This window comes from Passer domesticus, unplaced genomic scaffold (genome assembly GCF_036417665.1).
Source record: "Passer domesticus isolate bPasDom1 unplaced genomic scaffold, bPasDom1.hap1 HAP1_SCAFFOLD_44, whole genome shotgun sequence".
NCBI lineage: Eukaryota > Metazoa > Chordata > Aves > Passeriformes > Passeridae > Passer > Passer domesticus.
The window spans coordinates 299,665-324,203 of NW_026990160.1; the positions used below are offsets into that span (position 1 = coordinate 299,665).

Below are 24,539 nucleotides of genomic sequence, written 5' to 3' on the forward strand. Positions count from 1 at the left end.
AGGGGTAGTCTGGTCTAAGAGATACATGAGCAGCTAGAAAACAAAAGAAGGATCCTGAAATGACACGTGTCTTGTAGATAATTACACCAAAAGAAGGTAAAGCATATGAAAAGCTGGCTATAAAAACAATGTATTTATGACAGAAAAATGCAACAAAGGAAAACACTGAACAGCTCACTCGTAAAATTTATGATACCTCAGATTAAATAACACTCAAAACTGATATAAATTCCTTTGGACAGCAATAGAGCTTAACAAGATGAACTTAATAAAACTCAGCCCTAAAAGGATTTCAAATTAATAAACATAATTTCATTATCTCCTTAGTAGAACAAAAAGCACACTCGAGAGAACTCAAATTTAATCACTATTAATACCGAACATAACTGGATCCATAAAAAGCTGGAAAAGAACATTGTTCAAACTAAGTAAAACTGAAACTTAACAGAAATAAAATCTACCAAAATTTACTTAATAAAACTTAGCCTTATTCAATTTAACAGAATGGAACTGAGCATTACAATTTTGGGTGTTAATTTAACAGAATTAAAATGGACATCCTTAAAAGTTATAGATATGACATGATGTAACTCAGTCTAAGGTTATTAACACAAAAAGACAACTTAAAGGTGAATAAGGCATAAATGAAATAACAGCCTGATGGTGTCATGGAGGGATTAAAGTAGTAACAAGCATATTAGAATTATAAGTAAACCAGTTATGAGTAAAACCCATGGTAACTGCAAATTCCATGGAAACAGAAATTCAGTAGAACTTTTTAAAGTCCAGGGTTACTGGGAAATAAATATAATAACATGCACTTTAGCATATTGCTGAACAACCCAACTGCTTTTAGTGACTGTATCTGGCATCATTTTATATGGCAAATGTGTTAGCAATCTTGTTAGAGATCAGACCATGTTAAAATTAGATAGGTAATAAGGCGCTGCATTTACTGCTTTTCAACCTCTCCAGTAACTGTAAAACCATATAAAACAATCAGAATTTAGTCAGAAACTAAAATAAACTTTTAAAAACCCTAGAGCACCACGTTTTCAAGGCACACAAACACAGCTCTGGGCCAGAGCGGGGCCTGTGCCGCCCATGGGGGAGAGGGAAGGCGCTGCCCACAGGGAAACTATGGGGAGAACAGAGGACATCTAAACTGCAATAACACAACTGTACACCAATAAAGCTTCTCTCAACATTCACACAGTATTCATCCCTTAATTGCCAGAGCCAATCATCCCATTTTCCATCTCCCAGCAGGGCCCTGCGGCCGTGAATCCAGCCCGCCGGGGCTGGCCCGGCTCGGCTGCCACAGCCCTCCGGGGCCGCTGCACCTCTGCTCCCCAAACACTGCGGGGAAAAGAGCAGGGGAAAAGCAGCAACACACAACAAACCCTACAACCTGCACACAAAAGATAAACACAGAAGAGGCACAAGCTGCATTTTATTGCACCTTCTGCCAACAAAGTCACTGACTGAGAGTTGCATTTCCAAGGCCAAGATCTGTCTTTTGAGTAACTTCACATCCAGAAATACCATTTTTATTAGATGTGTGCAAGGCCAGGCCTCATTGGAGGCACAGCTTTTCTCGCAACTCTGCCTCATCTTGAACTGAAAAAGAATTAAGCAGTGTGCTCATGAGTTTGGCATCTCAGCCAGAAAGGCCAGGTATTAGAGGGAAGAAGTCAGCCTACAAAATCTGATTATTTTTTCTCTTCCATTGGTCTGTCAATAATGATAATCAGAATATATTTCTACATGTTAATATGAAGGTGCTTGTATTTACATAAGCAGTAATGAATCTGTAAAGGCTTTTGAATTTTCTTCAAGGGCAAGGAAATTTGAACCAATAACCCTTTCTTAACAGAGAGGCCCAGTTTAACTTTTCACTGAAGATGTTAAACCCAAGGGCAGTTCATGTAATGCTGTCTTCACATGTTGCTGTAGAGACAGACAAGACACCTATTTCTTCATGCACAACAGCCCATCTTTATTCTTCACAGCTCATATTTCTATGGTTTTCTGAAGGCATTGTGTTTCATTTTAATTGGTTAGTAACTTACTGCAACTCAGTTCATTGGTTAGTAGTTGCTCATGTAGGTGTCAGTCAAAACCTTTCCTCTCTAACGCTGTTTCCATTCTTGTCTCCTGCATAGAAGATGTGGGTAGAAGTCTTTCCTCTCACAGGTGCAAATTCCTTTCTCACAGGAACTTGTCAGGCTAGCTGTTAGCTGTACTTAGCCCAAGCAGCAGGCCTGAGCCATCATTTTACAAGGGTAACAAGGCTCTTCTTTTATAGGGCTTTACCTATATGCAACACTGACATACGGTTATTTCAATCTTAAAGAATCATCTTTAATTTCTTTCACGTGAATTTTGACCTCTGTAATATTTGTGTATGGTAGATTTGGAGTTCAACTCTGTTTTGACTCATGCCTTCATAGAATCCCAGACTCATGGAATCATTCAGGCTGGGAAAGCTGTGTGAGACCATGGAGTCCCAGCTGTGCCCGATGCCCACCTTGTCCCTGAGGCGACTCCGGCGTTTCGGGGTCTCCCCGGCCCCGGCTGCCGTGGGTGCCCAAGACAGAGAAGTCCAATTCAGCACGACCTGTCCGGGCCCCTCAGGCAGGCCCCAGAGCTGCAGGCAGTCTTAGCAAGCTCAGCTCTTTAGTGAGATCAGCTCTTTAGTGATTCTCAGCTCATTTGTGATTTCAGCTCTTGGCTTGCTGAGTGCCTTTGGCAGACACAGGAAGAGAGAGGAGAAGGCTGTGTGAGGTTCCACAGAGATGTCTTTATTGATGTCTTCTGAGAAGGTCTCAGGGACAGCTCTTCTGCAGAACTGGGCAGAAGTAGGGCTTTATATAGGGTACAGGAGTTTTAGAAACAGTCCAATAGTGAGGGTCGAGGCAAAAGTGACCTGTGGGCTTAGAGAGATAAGCAAGGCTCCGAGGGTGGAAGAGGGGATTCTTAGGTCCAGTCATCATGACCAGACATTTCCTGTCTTAGGCTGCTGAACACCAGGGAGGCATTGCAGGCCCTGGGCCTGCTACAACTCCACTTTCTGTATTTAGAAAAAAGGCCTTCCCTATAGTTCTTTTAAACCAATGGAAAAGGCATGAGAACATAGCTAATACAATGACAATTACAAGGAAAATCCACAACATTCCCTTAACCAAAGATGCAACCCATCCTGTGCATCCCCATTGACCGAAAAGGTCATTGACCCAGTCTGGGCTGTTTTCTACTTTTCAGTCCTTCACCAGTTCCTTCAGTTTCTGGATGTTTGCGTGGATGGATTCCCAATGTGAAGAGAGATTGAAGCAGCACATCCCTTCCAAGTCTTGGCAGCCGTGTCCGTGGGCAAGCAGCAGGAAGTCAATTGCTGCTCGATTTTGGAGTGGTGCATGTCTTGTGGTTTCTTCTTCCTTTCAAAGATCCCTCAGGGCAGCCAATGTAGCGCTGGCTTGCTTACTGAGCCAGCACCCAGGGTGATTCACTTCACCAAGGGCTTTAGCTGCAGTTACCCATGGTAGGAATAGGGAGACAGCAATCCTTTTTGGTTTGTTCCAATCGTATAATATGGGATTGCCATTTTCATCAAATTCTGTGTAGGATCTTTTGTGCCATTTTCATTCACTTTCTTTTTTTCAGTTATGTAGCAAGGTTATATTTGATGTGTGAGTAGAAAGTTTTCCAAGGGTACAGGGACCTCCCTGTAGCCATGAGGGGATCCCAGCCCATACTCGGTCACCACAGATGAGAAACGTTCCTTGGGTAGTACTTTGGGGTGAAGAGAGGATACAGAGATCACACGAGTAGTGTAATTACACCAATCAGGAGGGTTATAGGCTTTGTTAATTGGTGATGTGTCTTTCTGGTATCTGGTTTTGGTCTGGTCAATTTCTGGCCAATTATTTTTTGGATGTCTAAAGTAAATTTGACACAGTATGTTGCCTTGGAGGACCCCATCAGGTCCAATTCTTGGGGTTCCTCGAGAGCACTGGGCAGCATTTTTGTCCACTGGTCCCAGGTGCCCACCAGGTTGGGTCTCTTACCTGTGGTGAGGAGGAGCTCTGAGTTATAGACGGGCCAGGCATCGGCTGCGAAGGGAATTCCTACCAGACAGGTGGGAAGTGGGTTATCCATGCTTCCCATGGATAAGCACATGTTATCCTGTTTCAATGTCCTTGCTGAGGTTACCCAGACATTGTGGCCAGGCTGTGGGCTGATCCAGCCAATGGCACACGGTACGTGAGGAACATCCAGGCAGCAGTGAGGACAGCACCAACGGAGACATTTTTCATCTCTGGACAGGAATGGGGCTTCTGATAGGGAATATAAGCAAAATTTGTTATCTTGATGGTGGGAGGGGAGGGTTAGGGTTTTCTCCTTTGTTCCTTTCCTCGGTTCCTTCCCCTCCCCTTTTTTTTTTTTTTTACTTTCTTTTATTTTTTTTTTTAATTTTTCCTTAAACTAAGGATGGGGGAGTGGGTATAAAGTTAGGAGTTTTTGGTAAGAGTTGAGAAAGGGGAATAATAGGGCTTTTTAGCATATAAAGTGATAATAACATATAATTCAGAGAACAATTTTGTGTTCAGGCTGTGTCTGGCAGTAAACATGTTGCAGCAGAATGTTGTTCAGCTTTCTGTTTTGTCTGCTGTCCCGTGATGGGATGGTCTTTTCTTCTGTATGTGGACATTTGGCAACGTCTTCGTCTCCAGGCAGAACTGGTCTGGTTTTGAGGAGGTCTTGTGTTTGACTCAGGGGAATTCTTGTCAGTGTTTGTGGGAGTGGCTTTTGCAGTGCCTAGGTATGGTTTGTTTTTTCCTGGGTGCCATCCAGGAGCAGATGGTAGTAGAACACAGGCATCCCCTCTTCCCCAGGTAATCAATTGGAAAGGCCCAGAAATTTGATGTGTTTCTGGGTCCTTCCCCAGCACAGGTGGTTTCTCAGTGAACTTTGCTTGGGTGGTATTTGCAAAGTGGTGAAGTATTGGGGGGTCAGGCTCTGTTGTACAATTTAGGAAGTTGATGACGTAGAGAGCCTTGCAAAGTCTTTCCACTGGAGATTTGATTTTTGTTTCTCTTTGTTGCTGATTGAGGACTCTTTTGAGGGTTTGATGTGTCCTTTCTACGATGGATTGTCCTGTGGGATTTGCAGGTATGCCTTTCTTGTGTTCTATTCCCCACTCACTGAAGAACTCTTTTAACTTACAAGAGGTATAGGCAGGTCCATTATCAGCCTTGATCTCCTTTGGTGCTCCCAGGGTAGCGAAGGCAAGGAGGAAATGTTTAAGGGTGTGCTGTGTGGTCTCTCCTGGATGAGCTGGTGCAAATACTGCTCCTGAAAACGTATCGACCGATACGTACACGTATTTTGATCTCCGAAAAAGTGGGAAGTGGGTCACATCTGTCTGGCACAGCTGGCAGCTCTTCAGGCCTCAGGGATTGACTCCTGTCCCCATAGATGGTATCTGGTAGTTTTGGCAGTTCAGACATGTGGCAACAAGAGCTTTTGCTTGATCTTTTGAGAGCTTGAACATTCTGATAAGGGCAGGCACATTTTGATGAATGTGCTGGCAAGCCTGGGCAACGATCTCAGGGACATTAGCAGTTTCTATTGCCACGGCCAATGCATGTAATTCCCTGTTCCCTCCTGTGATGATACCTGGGAGGTCGGTGTGTGACCTCACGTGCATGATATGGTAAGGTTGCTTTCTGTGGGAGATTAAGTGTGTTAATGCACAAATCAGTTGGTGTAACTTTGGATTGGAAACCTCTTTGAGAAGAGCATGTTTGCTCTCATACTACACCACTCAGCCAAGAGCACCCTGTTACCTTTGGGGACACCCCTTAAATACCTTTTCCCTTACATCAGCCTGTTGCATATTCATAGACACTCATGCACAGCAAACTTTCCCCCAAACTAGTTTACATGTTCCAAGAACTGTTTGGCATGGCTCCTCCTTGCATCTGCTTTTTTAGAGCATGCAGATTCCTTGGCTGTGGTTTCAGTCCATTCTTATCACCTCCAGTTTTTGGGCCTTGCTCCACTCTGCCTTCAGACGCTGAGTGCTGACAGTTGGCAGATCTGTACAGGTGTCCTCATCTTGTGTTCATTGGATGTTATCCCATCCAAGCAGGCATTTTAACACAACCAGCCATTTCACTAAGCTTAATTAACAACAGAAATATAAACTATGTCTTTAGAACAAAGTTACTTTAGCACCACACATATAAAATCCATTTTATTATTTGAGCAAAGACAATATTCTAATATGTATCAATAACAGGGTGAAGGAGCCCTGGCCCAGGCTCTGGCCCTGGGGGACACAGGGACACTGCTGGGGGGTCCCTGTGCCCCTGTCCCACCCCCACAGCCCCAGCCCCCCGTCCCCGTGTCAGGCTCTGGGGTCGATCTCGTGGAACATCCTCTGGGGGAGGCTGCGACGCCGGGGGCGGGGGGACCCGGGGGGACAGGGGACCCCGCTGTGCACGAGCAGGGTTGGACTGCTCTGGGGGAGCTGTGAGGGGGGCTGGGGCAGAGTGACCTCCCCAGTGACCTCACACTGCCCCTGTGATGACACACAGCCCCAGTGATGTCACACAGGCCCATTGTGATGTCACACATCCCCTGTGATGTCACAAAGCCCCTGTGATGTCACACAGCCCCTGTGATGTCACACAGCCCCAGTGATGTCACATAACATCCTGTGATGTCACACAGGCACTGTGATGTCACACAGACACTGTGATGTCACACATCCACCAGTGATGTCACAGGCTACCTGTGATTTCATACAGCCACCTGTGATGTCACGCAGCCTGCTATGTGATGTCACAGAGCAGCTTTGTGATGTCACAGTAACCCTGTGATGTCACAGCATTCTCTGTGACATCACACAGCTGATCTGTGACATCACACAGCTGATCTGTGATGTCACACTCTATGTCACAACCCTCATTCTGATGTCACACAACCACCTTCTATGATGTCACAGCTAGCTCTGTGATGTCTCAACCCCCTCACTGATGTCACACAGCCCACTCTGTGCTGTCACACAGCCCCTTGCTGACATCACAGCTGCTCTGTGCCTCTAGGACACAGCCACAGAGGTGCTGCTGTGACACAGCCCCCTCTGGGACATCCCCCAGCCCCTGCCAGTGCTGAGCCCTGTCAGCTCTGCCTGTGCCCTGCTGGTGTCCCTGAGCTGCCCTGGCAGTGCCCCAGCCCTGCTGGGCTGTGCACAGGAGCTGCTCCTGGCCAGAGCTGTCTCTCTGCAGCGCTGCCCTTGCCAGGAGCTGCCTCTGGGCCAGGAGCCCGGCCCAGCTCAGCAGCACAGACACAGCACCAGGACTTTAATCACCCTCTGGGGCTTTGCTGCTCTTTGCATCAGACTCAGTCCCTCAGAGTGTGCTCAAAGAACTTCTCAAGAGCTCAAAGTGAGATTGAAATACTGAAGGTTCTTGTACTTTAAATAGATCCTGTGAGGGACAGGACTGAGAGAGTGTCCCCAGGTTCCAGGGAGAGCAGAACACTGGAGGCAGCGATGACAGCTGGGGACAAGCAAGGCAAGCTCAGTCTCTGGTGCTGAGCAAACCTGGATGTGTTTCAGGAATGCAAAGGGCCAAGGCCTGAGCCCCAGCCCCTGGCCAGGCAGATCCTGTCCCTCCCTCCTCGCTCAGGGCTCTTCCCGGGATGGGCTCTGGGATGTGGGGATGTGCAATGCCAAGGGCAGCACCATGGGGTGGCCCCTGCCAGGCTGCTGAGCAGGGACAAGGAGGCAATGAGGCCCCAGGGCTGCCAGGGTCACTTGTCCCCTCCTGGCTCAGGCCCAGGGCCAGCAGCCATGGCCAAAGTGCTGCCCTAGGTGGCTCTGTCAGGGCCTGGCAGCTGCTGCCCATCCCTGTGCCCTGTGCAGCCCAGGCTGTCCTACGGTGTCCCTGCCCTGGCCTCTGTCCCTGCAGGCTGTCCTCATCCCCCGCTGCCCCACCTGGCTGGCCCCTTCCTTTGCTGACAGCTCTGCCTCCTGCCTGCCTCTGCCTGCCACACAAAGCCTTGGCCTTGATACCAAAAGGGCTAATTTAATTTTTTCCATGCCTGTGAACTTTTAGCACAGGAACAAGGCATGCAGGGGCTGCTTTCCCAGCAAGGATGGTTGGAAGAGAAGAGGACATCTGGCCAAAGAATGCAGAGAAAAAAGAAGGACTGAAACTGGGAACTTGGGGTGGGTTTTATGGACATGGGTAAATTGTAATACACATTTAGCAACTCTATATAAGCACACACTGGTAGAATTACATGTCCATATAAGGTTAGGAGTTATCCCTCACTAAACCTCAGGCCTGAATAAATGATCCCCTCTTAAAGAGCAAATTATATTAAGGAGCCTTATTCTGATATTTCAGAGGTTTGGTGATGGCAGGGCCTCATGGAACCAAAGAGTCAGCTGCAACACTGTGCACACTCATGGAACACAGGGTCCATTCTGACATGGCAGAACCTCATGGAACCAAAATCCATTTTGGCACACTGGGGCCACATTGAACCAATGGCCCGTTGTGACACTGCGGATCCAAGGAGACCATTGTGACTGAGGAACCTCATGGAACCAAGAGTCCATTGTTACACTGTGGGGCCCTGTGGACCCAAGGGGACCACAGTGATTTTGGGGGGGCTCAGGGAACAGTGGAAACTCTTCTGACATTTAGGACCCACTGGAACCAAGGGGCCATTACGGCATGGCAGGGCCTCATGGAATCAAGGGGGCTACAGTGAGCACTGTGGATCTCCATGGGATGAAGGGTCCAATGAAACCAAGGATAACATTGTGACACTCTGGGGCATCATGGTGAATCATTAAAACTGAAAATCATGCACAAAGACTCTAACTAGTCCAAGTTAGAAAGTGGTGTGTTTATTACGCTGGCAGGCAGCACAGGGCAGTTGTTCCCGAAATGTGTGACAGTGTTGTACAAGGATTTTTGCCTTCTATTTCCCAAAATAATACATATGCAAAACCCAGCACCTCCCCTCCCCGCTCTGTATTAAAATGAGGTCATTAGTCCTTCACACCTGCGCAATTCTTCTCTGGAATTGGGTCGGTGGTCTCCAATTGGGTAGGTGGTCTTAAGGGATGAAGTCAGGAATGTCTTCATCAGCTCTCTGTGACCCTCTGGCACCATCCAAGGCTCCCTGCTTCATGATGGATTGACACAGAGTCCAGGTGCTGGGCATTGTTCTACTGGTTTCAGTATGTTCCTCTAATGGTTCGCTTGCTCCACTTCCTTCTACAAATGAGCTCATAGTATAACAATTAGCTTTAGGTTAAGCATCTAATAATCATTAACCTAGTGTTGGTGTATCTAACTTCATTATGAACTGGTTCAAACACTCAACTAAAATCTTGACCCTTTAAAATCATGATTCAGAAGAAGTTAGGCTTCTTCCTTTTATGAGCTATAGCTGCTCTAATATTTCTTCCTTGCTTGATGCTGTTTCATTTGGCTCATCACTAGTGCAGTTCAAGGCCTGCAAGTAGTGACCATGCCCATGGACCAAAAGACGACTACATCTAAAACAGCACAAAGGATTATGGTGTTAAAGAAACAAAGACATTCAGAAGACCCCTTCAAAGAAGCGAGATTGATTTGTGAAAAAAATGAGCGAATAATGAAGGCTAGAAAACAAGGAATATTGCTCAAGCCAAATGATTTATAAAAAGAAAGAGGGAGGATTGTGAAAAATGCATATTATATGACGGACTCTTTGCAAATATTAAAACGAATACTGTATGTGATGTCTTGGAAAGTTATGTTGTATTAATTTGTAGTACTGTATTAATCCTTTTTACGTAGTGTGGTAAATATAGTTTTAGGCTATAACACAATATTAAAATAGAAACTGCAATGTAAGATACTTTTTCTAACTAGATCAAGGAATGGATAAGATAATCTAGAAATTCTTTGCACTGAAATAACAGCAACAAGACACCAAAATCCCAAGAGAATAATTATTGCCTCCCTATTGGAAAAAAACAGACTTCGAGGAGCCAAAATATTGATGGACAAAATGAGGGGTGAAGTTGACAATAACCAGAAAACACGTTTGTTTAAAAAGAATTTTTGAATCATGTGATCATGAGATATATGAATATGCAACAGGCTATTGCTTTTAAGGGTTAATCCTTTCTTAGCGAGGTGTGCTTTTGTGTGGCAGAGTGCAAAACACACCAAGACGTCTGTAATTCCACGCTTTTTATGGTCCTTTATTATCCTAACTCTAATTGTCCAAGTTCTTATAGCTCTAATTATTATTACTATTTTCATAACTATTTTATTATTACTAAAATTTCAAAATTTTAGAACAAGCGATTGGCATTTTTCAAGATGAATCAGAGGAAAATTAAGGCCAAACCAAAAGGACAAGCAGCCAGGTGTGTTCCCAACAGGGATCACAGGGAATGTGGGTCACCAGGGCTGTGCCCGGCGTGGGTCCTGCAGTGGGGGATGGAACTGGAGCAGCGCACGAAGCTCTTCCCGCACTCGGGGCACTCGCAGGGCTTCCCTCACCGGTGCCTCCGTTGGTGTTGGGTCAAGTGAGAGCTCCTGGAGAAGCTCTTCCCACACTGGGGACACTCGTAGGGCCTCTCCCCAGTGTGGATGCGCTGGTGGGTGACGAGGGTGGAGTTCTGCCTGAATCCCTTCCCGCAGTCTGGGCAGCAGAAGGGCCTCTCCTCTGTGTGAGTCTGATAGTGCTGGAGGAGATAGGAGCGGATCCGAAACTCCTTCCCGCACTTGGAACACTCGTAGGGCCTCTCCCCAGAGTGGATCTTTTGGTGCCTGATCAGGTTGGAATGCTGGCTGAATCTCTTCCCACACTCCCCACACTCGTAGGGCCGTTCCCCAGTGTGGATCCTCTGGTGCTGGATCAGGTGCGAGCTCTGCCTGAAGCTCTTCCCACATTCCTCACACTCGTGGGGCCTCTCCCCAGTGTGGATGCGCCGGTGCAGGACAAGATGGCAGTTTTGCCTGAAGCCCTGCCCGCAGTCGGGGCAGCGGAAGGGCCTCTCCTCTGTGTGCGTGCGCTGGTGCTTGAGGAGATGAGAGCTGCTCTGAAACCTCTTCCTGCACTGATCACACTCGTAGGGCTGTTCCCCAGTGTGGCTCCTCTGGTGCACAATCAGGCTGGAGCTCCACCTGAAGCTCTTCCCACACTCCTCGCACGTGTGGGGCATCTCCCCATTAGGAACCTCCTCATGGACCACCAGCTGCGAGCTCTGGCTCCATCTCCGGCCGCCTTCCTGGCCCAGGCTGGCTCTTTCCCCCTCAGATCCCCGCCATCTGCGTTTGCAGCCCCTCCTTGTGCAGGATCTCCAGGGCTTTTCCTCCCCGTTGGCTTCCTGCGCCGTGGAGCCGCTCAAAACGGCCTCTGCCACGAGGTTCTGCTCTGCTGAGCTGGGAGATGGAGCAGGAGAAAGGGGGAAAGGGGCACTGACTTCCTCCTCACCTGCCTCAGTGTCCAGGGACATCTTCCTCTCTCTCACAGCCTCACAAGAAGTGACAATGGGAAATCCTGGATTGGGGAAAACTAGGGATGAGAACGTTAACTGTGAAGGCCCCACTGCCCAAGTGCATCTCTACAAGCCACCAGCGACCTAGGCTCCAGAAAACCTCCCAAACACCAAGATTCAGGGCTGAAAAACCCTCCCCAGGAGTTCCCCACCCCTGCTCCCTCCCCTCTGCTGTTCAGGGTTGCCCCTGTCCCAGCTGCTGGGGTCACGCTTGCATTGGGGGTCCCCCTTCTCCTCGGTGCCCGCCCTCCCCAGCCTGCTGGCAGTCCCAGCAATCCCAAAAGCTGCCCCCTCTTCACTCCCCATTCAGGGATGCCGGGGCTTTTTGGGCTCCCTTTTGGGCTCCCTTCTCCCCTCATGCTCTGCTCCGGGCTGCAGGGGCTCCAAGGAGTCCCCCCTGCCCCTCTCCAGCCTCTGCAGGCTCCCGCCCATGGCGGCGCTCCCCCCTCTCTGGGCTCCCCACTTTGGGCTCCTGGGGGACACAGGGCTCTGCTCCTCCAGGCTGCCTCTGCCGCCAGCCGCCACCGCCACCCCCCGATGTCCCCCCGAGGGGCCTTTTCCGCTCAGCCTTGCATTTCTTCATTCTCCAAACATCCCCCCAAAACATCCCAGCCCAGGGACCCCCCGGGATATCTGGGCCGAGCTCCCCCTCCCCGCTCACCTGCGCCATGGGGGCGATGATCCCACAGGTGGGGGCTGCGAATGCACGGAGGGCTCGACCGCGTGCTTCCTGCTGCTCAGCCTTCATCCGCCTCGGTCCCTCCTCTTCCTCTTCCTGTCCCTTCTCCTATTCCATCCCCCCGCCTCCTCCTAATCCTTCTCCTCCCTAACCACACCTCCTTCTCCTTCTGTGGCTGCTCTCTCTCCGCCTTCCCCCTCCTCTTCCATCTCCCCTCCCACCCTCCTCCCCCCTAATCCCGCCTCCTCCTCCTCCTTCATCCCTGCCCTTGGCTCCCTCCTCCTCCTCCCGCAGCAGCAGCGACCCCCTCGCTGCCCCGTTCCCGGAGCCCTCGCAGCCCGCGGCAGGAGCGGGGCTGGAGCCGGCACAGCTCGGCACGGGCAGCGCGGGGCTCTCGGCTGCTCCCGGCCGCTGCGGAGAAGGGGGGAAGCCGGCCCGGGCAAAAGGAGAGGCAAACTGCGACAACTGGGGGCCCCACATCCAAACTGGGCCTTGCTGGGGAGCCTGCCTGGGCACTGCCAGCCCTTGGGGCTCCTCTCGGCACAGCCGGGAGCGGGGAACGCTCAGAGGGCTGCGGGATCCCAGCGCTGGCAGCACTGCCAGGGACTGGGCTCTGCTGGGAGCATACTGGGACCATACTGGGAGTGACTGGGACTCTACTGGTTTGTTCTGGGATCATACTGGAATCATACTTGGACTGTACTGACTTTGTACTGATATCATTCTGGGATCATGCTGGAAGTGAGCAGGAGCCCGCAGAGGCAATTGAGACCATGGTAGGGGCAAATGGGATCTACTGGGAATGACAGGGATTATGCTGAGGGTGACTGGGAGCAGCTGGGAGCAACTGGGATCATGACAGGAGCAACTGGGAGTGGCTGGCTGCATGCTGGGAGTGACTGGAAACAACTGGGATCACGCTGGAGGTGACTGGGATCATCCTGGCAGTGAGTGCCACTGCACTGAGGCTGACTGGGAGTGCTTGGCAGTAAATGGAATCATACTGGGGAATAATGGGAGGGACTGGCAACATGCTGGGGGGAACTGGGATACACTGGGAGATACTGGGAGTGACTGGAACCAAAGGGAGGGTGAAAGAGAGCCACTGGAACCATGTGGAGCACAACTGGTTCATACTGGCAGGGACTGGGAGCACACTGGGCTCATCTCTGGATCATACTGGGAGGGACTGGACTAATACTGGGAGAAGCTGAGAGCGACTGGGAACACACCCTGCACATCATCCCCCATACTGGGCCTGACTGGGAGCAACTGGGATTATACTGGGAGCACACTGGGAGGGCTGGCATGTGACTGGGATCCAACTGGAGCTTACTGGGATCATATTGGGATTGAAAGGGAGTGACTGGGATCACACTGTGGGCTACTGGGAGCACCTGAGAGAAACTGGGATCATGCTGCAAGCAAACTGGAGGAACTGGGCAGGACTGGATGCATGCTGGAGGCAGCTGGGATATTCTGGGCATGACTGGGGGATCACACTGGGAGAACTGACACCTTCCTGGGGCCACTGGCAGCGCCTGGAAATGACTGCAGACATGCTGGGACAAGGTGGGAAATGTTGGGGGGTTGTGTGGATTTTGGGGGGTTTGGATTTTGGGGGTTTTATTGGCGCTTTGGGGGGGGTGTTGTTCTGGGGGTGTTTGGGGGTTTATTGTTTTGGGTTTTTTTATTTTTTGTATTTTGGAAGGTTTTACTGAGATTTTCCTGGTTTTTTTTAGGATTCTCAGAAATTCTGGGAGTTTTTATGGGATTTCTAGGAGATTTTGAGGCATTTCACTGGAATTGTGGGGGCTTTTAGTGGGATTGATTGGGGATTTGGTTTTTTTCAGAATTTTCATGGGTATTTTGGGGTCTTGTAAGTTTTTTTGGGTGTTGGCATGATTTCTTTGGGTGTTGGCATGATTTCTTTGGGTGTTGGGGGGGATTTTATGGGATTTTTATTATTTAGGGGACATTTCTGGGGGGATTTACGGGGTTTCATCAGGATTTTGGGGGTTCTTGAGATTTCAAAAGATTTTGTGGGCTTTTATTGGGATTCTAGGGTGTTTTAATGGGATTTTGTGAGATTTATTTTGGATTTCATGAGTTTTATGGGACTTTTGGGGCTTTTAAGGAGATTTTGATGCCTCTCAGCCCTTCCGCATACCCTGGGCCAACCCCAAAGACCCCAGACCCCCAAATCCCCCACAAATTCCACTAAAAATCCCAAATTCCTCAAGAAATTGCAATAAGATCCTCCAAAACCCCGGAGAACACCACAAAATCCCAGTGAAACACATCAAAACTCAAAAACCTCCCCAAAATTTCACTAAACCCCCTCAAAAACCAACCCCCAAGCCCCAATAAAATCTCCCAAAATCCAAAACTCCCCAGTTCCATAAAACCCCCAAAATCCCATAACCCCCCAAAACCCAATAATTCTCTCCAAAACCCCAATAATTCCTCCTGAACTTCTATCAAATACCCAATAAAGCCCTAAAGAAGCCCCAAGATAATCCCCAAAAACCCTCCTAAAATTCATCAAAATTGCCACAAAATCCCAAAATTGCCCCCCAAAATCCCCCCAGACTCTCTGGGGCCGTCCTGGGTCAGGGGCTCCGGCCGGTGGAACAGGAGCCACCTCAGGGGCCCTCGGAGCTCTGTGGGGAGGGGGCACCATGGGAGACCCCCAAAAACGGGAGGGGGGGGTGGAACCCCTGTTGTGCCCCCTCGCCCCGAAACCCCCAGACCCCGGTTCAGGGGGGGCCTGGGACCCCCCGGGACCCCCAAATCTCCCCCGGGACCCCTCCGGGAGCCCCAAACCCCCCCAAGGTTGGCCCAGGATCACCCTGGACCCCCAAAACCTTCCCGGGACCCTCAGACCCCCCAGTTCCCCACAAAATTGACCCCAGACCCACCTGAGACCCCCCTCAAATCCATCAGACTGCCCCAAATCCCCCTCAGACCCCTCAATCCCCCCCAAACCCTGGGAAATGCCCTCACACTCCGCTAAATCCCCCCAGATGCACCTCAGAACCCCCCAGAGCCCCCCAGCTCCTCTCACAATCCCCCAAAATCGCCTCAGACCCTCCCAATTCCTCTCAGATCCCCCTAAACCCACCTGAGAACACTCCAGACCCTCTCAAGCTGCCCCCAAAGATCCCTAAAGCCCCCTCAGACCCACCAAAGCCACCTCGGACCCCCTCACGCCCCCCAAACCCACCGCACACCCCCCTATTTCCCGTCAATCTCCCCAAAATCCCCAATTTCTCCTCAGACCGCCCCAAACCCCCCCAGTTTCCCCTCAGCGCCCTCCTCAGCCGCGCTCGCCTCTGAATCTCCCGCCTCCGCCGCCTGCACGGGCTCCCCAGCCAATAGCGGCGCGCCCCGCCCCGAACCAGCCAATGAGGGCGCGGCTCCCCTCAGCAGCGCCCGCCTCCCCGCGGCGCTGCAGCCAATCAGAGGCGAGCCGCAGCGGCGGTGCCGTGCCGGGCGCTGCAGAGAGCGGGGGCGGCGCTGGGAGCGGCCGGAGCGCTCCGGGAGCTGCTGAGGCGGCCGGGACAGGGCCGGGAGGGGCTGAGAGGGGATCGGGGGGCGTGGGAGGGTCCGGGGGGCTGGGGGGGCTTTGGGGAGGGTTCCGGGGTGTGGGGCGGGGTCTGGGGAGGGGTCTTGGCTGGGGGATCGTGAGGTGTCAGGGAGGGTCTGGGGAGGGGTCGTGGGGCACTGTGGGGGGATCTGGGGGTGGGGAGGGGTCCTGAGAGGGGTCTCGAGGGGGGTCCTGGGGGTGCTGGGGGGACTTTGGGGTTCCAGGGTGGTCCTGGGCCAACCTTGGGGGCTTTTCAGGGGGATTTGGGGTTCCCGGTGGAGATTTGGGGATCCGGAGTGTTCCCAGCCCCCCCTCCCGTTTTTGGGGGTCTCCCATGGTGCCCCCTCCCCACAGAGCTCCGAGGGCCCCTGAGGTGGCTCCTGTTCCACCGGCCGGTGCCCCTGACCCAGCACGGCCCCAGAGAGTCTGGGGGATTCTGGGGGGATTTTTGGGATTTGGGTTCATTTTGATGCAATTTTAGGAGGGTTTTTGGGGATTATTTTGGGGCTTATTTAGGGCTTTATTGGGTATTTGATGGACATTTAGGGGGAATTATAGAGGTTTTGGAGAGAATTATTGTGTTTCAGGGGGTTATGGGATTTTGGGGGTTTTGTGGATTTGGGGAGTTTTGGATTTTGGGGGTTTTATTGGGGTTGGGGTGGTTGATTTTTGAGAGGGTTTAGTGAAATTTTGGGGAGTTTTTTTGAGTTTTGGTGGGTTTCACAGGGATTTTGTGGGTTTTTCTGGGGTTTTGGAGGATCTTATTGTAATTTCTTTAGGAATTTGGGATTTTTTGTGGAATTTGTGGGGGATTTGGGGGTCTGGGGACTTTGGGATTGTCCCAGGGTTTTCCGGAAGGGCTGAGAGGCATCAAAATCTCCTTAAAAGCCCCAAAAGTCCCAATAAAACTCATGAAATCCAAATTAAATCTCACTAAATCTCATTAGAACACCCTAGAATCCCAATAAAAGCCCACAAAATCTTTTGAAATCTCAATAACCCCCAAAATCAAGATGAAACCTTGCTTATCCCTCCAAAAATGTCCCCTAAATAATAAAAATCACATAATATCCCCCCCCAACACCCAAAGAAATCATGGCAACACCCAAAAAAACCCACAAAACTCCAAAAATCCCATGAAACTTCTGAAAAAAACCAAATCCCCAATGAATCCCACTAAAAGCCCCCACAATTCCAGTGAAATGCCTCAAAATCTCCTAGAAATCCCAATAAAACTCCCAGAATTTCTGAGAATCCCAAAAAAACCCAGGAAAATCCCAGTAAAACCTCCAAATATACAAAAAAAAAATTCAATAAACACCCCCAGAAGAACAACCCCCCCCCAAAGCCCCAATAAAACCCCCAAAATCCAAACGCCCCCGCAAAATCCACAAAAGCCCCCAACATTTCCCACCTTGTCCCAGCATGTCTGCAGTCATTCCCAGGCGCTGCCAGTGCCCCAGGAAGGTGTCAGTTCTCCCAGTGTGATCCCCCAGTCATGCCCAGAATAACCCAGCTGCCTCCAGCATGCATCCAGTCCTGCCCAGTTCCTCCAGTTTGCTTGCAGCATGATCCCAGTTTCTCTCAGGTGCTCCCAGTAGCCCAAAGTGTGATCCCAGTCACTCCCTTTCAATCCCAATATGATCCCAGTAAGCTCCAGTTGGATCCCAGTCACATGCCAGCCCTCCCAGTGTGCTCCCAGTATAATCCCAGTTGCTCCCAGTCAGGCCCAGTATGGGGGATGATGTGCAGGGTGTGTTCCCAGTCGCTCTCAGCTTCTCCCAGTATCACTCCAGTCCCTCCCAGTGTGATCCAGAGATGAGCCCAGTGTGCTCCCAGTCCCTGCCAGTATGAACCAGTTGTGCTCCACCTGGTTCCAGTGGCTCTCTTTCACCCTCCCTTTGGTTCCAGTCACTCCCAGTATCTCCCAGTGTATGCCAGTTCCCTCCAGCATGTTGCCAGTCCCTCCCATTATTCCCCAGTATGATCCCATTTGCTGCCAAGCACTCCCAGTCAGCCTCAGTGCAGTGGCACTCACTGCCAGGATGATCCCAGTCACCTCCAGCATGATCCCAGTTGATCCCAGTATAAGCGCAGTTTTTTCCAGTGACCACCAGCATGCTCCCAGCCACTCCCAGTTGGGTTTTTTGGGGGGATGTTTGGAGAATGAAGAAGTGCAAGGCTGAGCGGAAAAGGCCCCTCGGGGGGACATCGGGGGGTGGCGGTGGCGGCTGGCGGCAGAGGCAGCCTGGAGGAGCAGAGCCCTGTGTCCCCCAGGAGCCCAAAGTGGGGAGCCCAGAGAGGGGGGAGCGCCGCCATGGGCGGGAGCCTGCAGAGGCTGGAGAGGGGCAGGGGGGACTCCTTGGAGCCCCTGCAGCCCGGAGCAGAGCATGAGGGGAGAAGGGAGCCCAAAAGGGAGCCCAAAAAGCCCCGGCATCCCTGAATGGGGAGCGAAGAGGGGGCAGCTTTTGGGATTGCTGGGACTGCCAGCAGGCTGGGGAGGGCGGGCACCGAGGAGAAGGGGGACCCCCAATGTAAGCGTGACCCCAGCAGCTGGGACAGGGGGAACCCCCAACACCTGAGGGGAGGGAGCAGGGGTGGGGAACTCCTGGGAGGCTTTTTCCAGGCTGACTCGTGGCATTTGGGACATTTTTCTGGAGCCCCAATGGCCGGTGACTTGTAGAGATGGACTTGGGCAAAGGGACCTTCAGAGTCAATGTGCTCATCCTTTGTTTTCCTCAAACCAGGATTTCCATTGCCAACCCCCATTGAGGCTGTGAGGAAAATGCCCCAGAACATGCAAGCAGGTGAGGAGGAAGTCAGTGCCCCGTTCCCCTCTCTCCTGCTCCATCTCCCAGCCCAGCAGGGCCCCGGCTGCAGGACAGCCTGGGGGCATCTCCTTGCCCTTGCCTGTGGCCCGTGGCAAATGCCATCCTGTCCTTGTCCTTCCTCCCCCAGAGCAGGAGCTGAGCATGGAGAGCAGGGAGGACAAATCCCCGCGGCAGAACCTCGTGGCAGAGGCCGTTTTGAGCGGCTCCATGGCGCAGAAACCCAACAGGGAGGAAAAGCCCTGGAGATCCTGCACAAGGAGGGGCTGCAAACGCAGCCCAGGTTGCTCTGAGGAGTAAAGATCCACCCTGTGCCAGGAAGGTGGACAGAGCTTCAGCCAGAGCTTGGAGCTGGTGGTCCATGAGGAGGTTCCTGATGGGGAGAAGCGTCACAGGTGCTTGGAGTGTGGAAGGAGCTTCTGGTGGATCACCAGCCTGATCGTGCACCAGAGGAGCCACACTGGGGAACGGCCCTACGAGTGTGGGGAGTGTGGGAAAGGCTTCAGGTGCAGCTCTGAGCTCATCACTCACTAACGCATCCATACCGGGGAGAGGCCCTATGACTGTCCTGAGTGTCAGAAGAGGTTTCAGACCAGCTCCAGTCTCCTCCAGCATCAATGGATTCACACAGAGGAGAGGCCCTTCCGCTGCCCAGACTGCAGAAAGGGCTTCAAGTGCAACTCAAACTTCACCAGGCACCGGTGCATCCACAGCGGGGAGAGGCCCTACGAGTGTCCCCAGTGTGGGAAGAGCTTTACCCACAGCTCTAACTTGACCAAACACCAACAGAGTCACCAGTAAGGGAAGTCCTGCAAGTGCCCTGAGTGTGGGAAGAGCCTCGTGTGCTGCTCCAGCTTCATCCCCCATTGGAGAACCCGCATTGGGAAGAGACCTGCTGATCCATGTTCCCTGTGATCCATGGTGGGAAGACACTTGCCACTTTTCCTGCCCCTGCTAGTGACCTGATGTAGGATTGAAGAACAAGAGGGTCTGGCCAGAGCCGTGTCATTACATTCACTCCCACCTCAGGTCATTGCCAGGGGCAGGAAAGGGACTCTCTCTCTCTCCCTGAGGAGAAAGGTGTCCTTTCCAGGCAGGAGGAAATACGTGGCCAGGAAGAGCCACTCAGTGGTGATGTTGTAGTTTTCCCTGTAAATAGTTTTTCTTATCCCTTCTGTTATCAATATTGCTTTTGTTCCTGTTTATTCCTTATCTCATTGCTGTTCCCAGTAAATTGTTCTTATCCCAGCCTGGGATCTTTGCCTTTTGTTCTTTCCATGGGAGGTGGGAGGGCAGCAAGCAGCAGCGCGGTTTTAGAGGGAGCAGGAAATTGGGGAATCCCATTCCTGAACCCCGGCCCATGGAAACCGAGCATCCCAGCTGGTCCCAGCCTGGTGACCATGGCAACAGCCTTGGGAGCGGGTCCCTGGCTGGGGCTGTGGGAACCTCTTCCCTCTGGTGCCCAGGGACAGGACTGGAGGGAACGGCTGCAGCTGAGTCGGGGCAGGCTCAGGTTGGATCTCAGGAAAAGGTTTCTGCCCAGAGGCTGCTGGGGCACTGCCCAGGCTCCCCAGGGAAGGCTCCCAGCTCCAGGGCTCTCTGAGCTCCAGCAGCGTTTGGCCAGCGCTGCCAGGCCCAGGCTGGCATTGTTGGGGTGTCCTGTGCAGGGCCAGTAGTTGGACTCCAGGATCCTGATGGGTCCCTCCCAGCTCAGCCAGTTCTGTGGATCTGGGATCCCATGACCCTGGGGATGGGGCTGCCAATGGTTGCCATGGCAACGGGCTCTGGCTGCAGGCCTGAGCTGGTGTCCATGGCACCCACCCCTGGCCTGGGGTGTGCATGGAGCTGCCAAGGGACTGAGCATGGCAACAGGGGCTGGGGATGGTTGCCATGGAAACTGACCATAGCAGCAGGGGGCTGGGGATGGTTGCCATGGAAACTGACCATAGCAACAGGGGGCTGGGGATGGTTGCCATGGAAACTGACCATAGCAGCAGGGGGCTGGGGATGGTTGCCATGGAAACTGACCATAGCAACAGGGGGCTGGGGATGGTTGCCATGGAAACTGACCATAGCAGCAGGGGGCTGGGGATGGTTGCCTGCTAAGGATCAGATTTGTCACAGGCCCTCAGAGGGGCTCCATGGTCACTTTCCAAGAGTCTCCAGGCTGTTCAAGAGCTGGAATGTCACAGGCAGAGACAGGGGCTCCATGGACACCTCCCAGGGGTTTCTGGGGATGGTAAAGAGCCCTGTGCTCAGAGGCAGTCACAGCCATTCCATGGTGACATCCCAGGGCACCTTGGGCTGCAAAGGCACCCATCTGTCACAGGCACTCACAGGGGCTCCATGGTAACATCCCAGAAGTCCCCAGGCTGCCAAAGAACCGGGATGTCCTGGACACTCACAGGGGTTCTTGTCATGGGCACAGTGGCAGCTTCAGGCAAAGTTTATTAGAGAAGCTCCTGTTGGGTCACAAGGCGAAGAATAGCCCACATAAATCCCCAAATGTCACTGTTGAGTCAGAGATGACACAGACTCAGATGAGAAGGCTAAGGGCCAAAAGCCACCCATTTGTTCAAGCCTATTCTTTTATACCTTGGCTTGCTACAGGTGGACTTCATTGGTCATTTAATCAACACATTTCACATGACTGGCTAATTAAGATAACACCCTTCAGTAAACCACTTGTTTACAATTCTTTCTCTCCAGCTCCCTAACAGTTCCCAGACCAATGCATGGGAAAGCTTATTTAGCTTTCTCTGTCTTGACCAGACTGTCATACCCACACCCAAACACCCCCAAGGACCTCCAGGCTTTCTAAACTCCTTCTGAGAGAGGAGCCTTGGAGCATCTGTCCAGTCCCATCCCCAGACTTTTCAAGCATTCATGTGGAAAGAATTTTCAAGCTGGAATTAAACCTTTATAGAATTTGTCCCACAGGATTAAGGATAGCAAACCAGAGATATTTATATAAATAATTCTTATGGTAATGATGAGACAAAATTATCTTAATCAGAAATATTTACTCCAAGATATAAGAGCTGTAACATATTATAACATATTATCTTATATAGAGCACTCAGAAGTGATTTCAAAGCAACTGTATTAAAACAAAACCAGTAATTAAGCAGAGATTAATGTCACTCCCCCAGACCAATGACCAGGGGCAAATCCCTTTGGCTCAGTCTGCAGCAATGACCTTGAGTGGTGTCCCCACTGCAGGGAGGAATCTCCACAGCCCCAAGAAGGGAAATGTCAGGAGATGCTGCCATTAAAATTTGGGACGGGGCTTTTCTCATCTCAAGTGCTGCCCTGTCAGTCAGATGTGCCCAGGCTGGGCGAGCTCAGCAGCTCTGCAGAAGCTCTCAGTGGTGTTGCTTGGTTGTTCCTTTCTTTGGGGATTTTTTCAGTTCTGCCACAGCTTCAGCTCCCTCTGAGGATGTGGAACTTTGGAATGGAGCAGTCAGGCTGGTTTCAGCATTATTCACCCCAAAAGCAGCATGACCCCCCTCCTTCATTTCCCAGTGGGGGCTTTGCGAACAGGGCCTTGCTGGAGCCGACTGCAGGCAGAGCCTCCTGCTCCAGCAGGAACTGCCTTTCCTGTGCCAGGAGCAGGGCAGGTCCCGCTGCAGGAAAAGCCCCAGGCCAGCCCCAGCACAGGGAAGGGCTCGGGCACAAGGGCAGAGTGCCGTGCTGGGAGCTGTGCCAGGCAGAGCCTGAGGCACCAAAGGCACCTTGGCAGCAGCAGCTGCTTGCAGGGCATGGCCAGAAGCCTCCCTTGGCAGCCCGGCCTGGTGGCCAGCACTGCAGAGCTGCTGCCTCAGGGCTCATTTCTGCCTGGGCTCTGAAAAGCCACTTCTGCTCCAGGAGCCTGCCTGGGAAGCCATTGGCCCCAGCACCCTGGGGACAAGATATGAATGACAAAACTCTTCATGCCAGCAGAGACAAGGCAGGGGCAGAGGAAAGGGCAGAGCCAGGCCCAGGGGACAGGGCTGCCATGGTGATGGCTGTGAGGTCACTGCCCCTGCAGCAGCCTGGCTGCCCTCAGCAGACATTCTGGCCAGAAGCTTTGTGAGGGCACCCAGCACAGCAGAGAACCCACACAACAGGAATTCTGTCCTTGGGGAGGGGAAAGGGTTTCGCTATGTCAGGCTGCACAAAGCTCCTGCTCTTGGACAATTCTCTGGAAAAACAGTTGCAGTTTTGGGCCACTCTCATAATTGTAAAATATTTTCTTCTTTTAACAAATGTAAATCCACCCTCATTCAGTTGAAAGATGTTGGCCCTTGTCCTGTCACTGCAAGATTTGGGAGAAAATAACTTTGACTACTATTTTTCCATTTTCACAGACCTTGGAGAAGACTGAAAAATCTCCCAAGATGGGGTTTGGAGGCCTCTTCACATAACCAGCAGGGAGAGGCTGATGGCTCTGGGCTCAGTGGTGTGGAGACTGAGGACAGAACAGGAATAGCCTGGGAGGGAGTGAAGGGTGGTTTCAGAGAGGCTGGAGCTTTTCTTCATAGAGAATATAAGCATGAGAAGGCAATAATGGCACCAAGGGCAGCTGGGGAGGCCCAGACTGAATGCCATGAGAAAGGAATTTCCCTGCCAGGGCAGGGCTGTGGTGCAACACATCCCCCAGAAGGAGCCTGGAGCAGCCCAAGGCTTTGTGTGGCAGGCAGAGGCAGGCAGGAGGCAGAGCTGTCAGCAAAGGAAGGGGCCAGCCAGGTGGGGCAGCGGGGGATGAGGACAGCCTGCAGGGACAGAGGCCAGGGCAGGGACACCGTAGGACAGCCTGGGCTGCACAGGGCACAGGGATGGGCAGCAGCTGCCAGGCCCTGACAGAGCCACCTTGGGCAGCACTTTGGCCATGGCTGCTGGCCCTGGGCCTGAGCCAGGAGGGGACAAGTGACCCTGGCAGCCCTGGGGCCTCATGGCCTCCTTGTCCCTGCTCAGCAGCCTGGCAGGGGCTGCCCCATGGTCCTGCCCTTGGCATTGCCCATCCCCACATCCCAGAGCCCATCCCGGGAAGAGCCCTGAGCAAGGAGGGAGGGACAGGATCTGCCTGGCCAGGGGCTGGGGCTCAGGCCTTGGGCCTTTGCATTCCTGAAACACATCCAGGTTTGCTCAGCACCAGAGACACCTTTCCCTTGCTTGTCTGAAGCTGTCATCACTGCCTCCAGTGTTCTGCTCTATCTGGAACCTGGGGACACTTTCACATGAGTTTTATCCCTCAGTGGACCCCATTTAAACTACAAGAAATGTCTATGTTTCAGCTTAACTTGGAGTTCTTGAGAAGCTTTTTGAGCACACTCCAAGGGACGGAGTCTGATGCAAAGAGCAGCAAAGCCCCAGAGGGTGATTAAAGTCCTGGTGCTGTGTCTGTGCTGCTGAGCTGGGCTGGGCTCCTGGCCCAGAGGCAGCTCCTGGCAAGGGCAGCGCTGCAGAGAGACAGCTCTGGCCAGGAGCAGCTCCTGGGCACAGCCCAGCAGGGCTGGGGCACTGCCAGGGCAGCTCAGGGACACCAGCAGGGCACAGGCAGAGCTGACAGGGCTCAGCAGTGGCAGGGGCTGGGGGATGTCCCAGAGGGGGCTGTGTCACAGCAGCACCTCTGTGGCTGTGTCATGGAGGCACAGAGCAGCTGTGATGTCAGCAAGGGGGTGTGTGACAGCACAGAGTGGGCTGTGTGAGGTCACAGATTGGGCTATGACACCACAGAGTTTGTTGTGTGAGGTCATTGAGCAGCTACAGCATCATAGAGGGGATTCTCTGTGACATCACAGAGCAGGCTGTGACATCATGGCATGGCTGTATGACATCATAAAACAGGCTGTGATGTCTAAGTGTGTGCTGTGACAT

General features: G+C 52.0%; 1 long non-coding RNA gene and 1 pseudogene across 1 annotated transcript; one reads left to right on the forward strand and one right to left on the reverse strand.

Annotated features, from left to right (window-relative positions):
* LOC135292683 (zinc finger protein 850-like) overlaps positions 1-24,539 on the reverse strand; it is a 276,851-nt pseudogene that overhangs the window by 187,560 nt on the left and 64,752 nt on the right.
* LOC135292780 (uncharacterized) lies at positions 18,387-19,928 on the forward strand. The gene is made up of 2 exons (XR_010354943.1): positions 18,387-18,659; positions 18,811-19,928. It is a non-coding gene; the product is annotated as an uncharacterized LOC135292780 (long non-coding RNA).